Genomic DNA, 3,238 nt, shown 5'->3' with positions numbered 1-3,238 from the left:
TCCAGCATCTGCAGTTCCTACTATCTCCACTTCACACTTTTCTGGGTTGAATGCCATCTGCCACTTCTTTGCTCAGCTCTGCATCCTGTCAGTGTACCATTGCAACCTACAACAGCCCTCCACACTGTCCACAACTCCACCAACCTTTGTGTCATCAGCAAACTTACTAACCCACCCTTCCACTTTCTCATCAAAGTCATTTTATAAAGATCACAAAGAGCAGAGGTCCCAGAACAGATCCCTGCGGAATGCCACTGGTCACTGAGCTCCAGGCTGAATACTTTCCATCTGCTACCACCTTCCATCTTCTATTGGACAGCCAGTTTTGTATCTGGACAGCCAGTTTTGTATCCAGACAGCTAAATTTCCCTGAATCCCATGCCTCCTTACTTTCTGAATGAGCCTACCATGTGGAACCTTATCGAATGCCTTGCTAAAATCCATCTACACCACATCCACTGCTTACCTTCATCGATGTGTTGTCACATCCTCAAAGAATTCAATAAGGCTTGTGAGGCATGACCTGCCCCCCACAAAGCAATGCTGACTATTTCTAATCAAACTGTGCTTTTCCAAATAATCATAAATACTATCTCTCAGAATCCTCCCCAATAATTTGCCCACCACAGAAGTAAGACTGACTGGTCTGTAATTTCCAGGATTATCCCTATTCCCTTTTTTGAATAAGGGAATGACATTTGCCACCCTCCAATCTTCTGGTACTACTACAGTGGACAGTGAGGACGCAAAGGGCAGCAATCTCTTCCCTCACTTCCCGTAGTAACCTTGGGTATATCCCATCTGGGGTATGTGGAACCCCATGCCTCTATCCTTCCTAACAACAACCTGTTCAAGCATATCTGCCTGTTTTATGCTGTCCTTACAAACATCAAGGTCCCTTTCACTGGTGAATACTGAAGCAAAGTATTTGTTAAGGACCTCCCCTACTTCCTCTGACTCCACTATCCCTGATTGGCCCTACCCTCATTCTGGCCATCCTCTTGTTCCTCACATAAGTCTGGCATTTTGTTTAAGTGCAAATTTTCCATTATTTGTAGCAGATGATTACAGTTTCTTCATGGAGATTTACAGGGATCAAGATTCAAAGCTGGAATAGAGCTTTGTTTTGATTGACATGGTGGTTGAATTGCTTCCTTTATCTGTTCTAAATCTTTCTAGTTTCACATGGAGCCAAGAGAGCCATTACATTGACTATTAACTTCTGCCTTCAACTTGTGTTTTAATTGCCATGCAGTTTTTAAAATTTGGGCTGCATTTGAAGTAAATGCCATCAGGTGCAAAACCAGCATTTGTTACCCTTGAATCCCTGTTGCCCTTGAATTGAGTGGCTTGCTAGGCCATTTGAGGGCAGTTAAGAGTCAAATAGATTGCCATGGGCTTGGAGTCATGTAGGCCAGAGTAGATAGGAACAGCTGATTTAAATCACTGACAGACATTAGTGAAGCAGATGGATCTTTGACAGTCAATAATTTTATGGCCACCCTGACTGAGATCAACTTTCAAATACATATGTATTAATTGAATTTAAATTGCAACAGCTGCCAAGATTGGATTTGAACTGGCCTCCAGGGAATTAGCTGGGGTCTCTGGCTACTAGTCCAATGACATGATGTAGTGATAGTCTATATTATTTGTTCCTGATTTTGATATGCTTTAGTGGCTGCTAACTCTTAACACCTGCTTATGATTTGAGAAGCAAGGCTGGAAAAAGTAGGTCAGGTACTAAAAGGGTCATTTATTTAACAGATTGCTTAATTCCCAAATATTACTGCCTTTTAACTCCTTTTGTTTTCATATTTGGCATTATTGAAATAGTGACTTGATGATATTGAGCTTTGAATGTCCCTGTGCTCACTGTCAAACATAGTTCTAATTATTGGGGAACACTGTTGGCATATAACCATTGGATCTCACTAGTGTGCTCATTTATCAACTAGTTCTATTAATATCATGCAGGTGTATTGAAAATGTACTTTTCCTACCATTTTTCCCCCTCCCTACCAAATGAAATGTGATTTGCTATGAGGCCACCTTAGATTTTATAGCTCGTACTTTTGATTTTACCTCTGCTTGAGCTTTTGCAGAATGTAAAGATTAATTTTTTTTTAAGCTTCCCACGTTGATGGAAACTCCAAAAAAACTCAACGAATTGTGCTAATGTGATATGTGTTCTAACTAAAAAGCACACTTACTGTCCATGTTACTAATCTGTTGTTTGCCTTGGGTTTCTGCTAGTGGATAAAATTCTGCATTAATCAGAAATGGAAAACTGCTTAGGGATGGTAAATCACATGCTGCTGAAAGGAGCTCTGTGAGACTCTTAAATTCATTCTTCCCTTATTTCACTTTCCTTCAACTTCCTTCCAACCTACATCAGAAAGCCATTTCTGGGACTCTTTTAGGTTGCTGCTCTGGTTTGTGTTAATAGACAGTGCTCAGTTCTGCTTTTTCCTCTCCTTTTTCATTTGGTGTTACCACCCATTTAGAAGTAGAACAGATTAATCTGGTGACAGTTCACAACAGAAAAATTGAGTCTCCCTGACACTGGCCCAAACCAATTTGGAGTTTTGCTTTAGCAGTACATCATTCTAACTGGGAAACAAGGTTGCATCTGGTGAAATTTCTGTTTGGGGCAGAATGGATGTGACTGAATAACTTTCCTATCAATCAGCTAAAGACTTCTGTAAGTGATTTTATGCATATAATTTACGTTACAGTTTTTTTTTTTGCAGAAATAACACTGCTTTTCATTAGGAAACAGTATCAATCGTGGATTACAGTAGCTTGTAGTGATTATTTTTAAATAAGCTTCATAAACTGTGGATCACTATTTAGTCTCGCATTGTGAGATAAAATAGACTTTTGTTTCTTGTCCTGTCCTGGTGCTGCTGTGCATCCTAGCTATTTTATCAGGGCATTCTGTTGTACGCACTTGGAGTGTAGTGTCTTGTGTCTTGTTACTACAGAGTTGTTTGGATTATGTTATAATAATGATATTAAAGGCCAGTTTTAATCCCAACTGGGACACGTTTGGTTATTTTGTTTTTAATTTGGGGCAATAACTTTTTCTCGAATGGGGAAAGTTCACACCAGGCAGTGGTGTGCAGGCATGTTTTGGGGACAAATTTCCCATCTTGCTGCAACAAAAAGGCATCCAACAGCAAGATCTTCTATGTCTGTGTGAAGTAGGGCTGGTTCTTGCCTCAGATGAGCCTAT

This window comes from Rhincodon typus, unplaced genomic scaffold, assembly GCF_021869965.1.
Source record: "Rhincodon typus isolate 14 unplaced genomic scaffold, sRhiTyp1.1 hic_rhity00000672, whole genome shotgun sequence".
Classification (NCBI taxonomy): domain Eukaryota; kingdom Metazoa; phylum Chordata; class Chondrichthyes; order Orectolobiformes; family Rhincodontidae; genus Rhincodon; species Rhincodon typus.
This window is presented reverse-complemented; position numbering follows the sequence as displayed.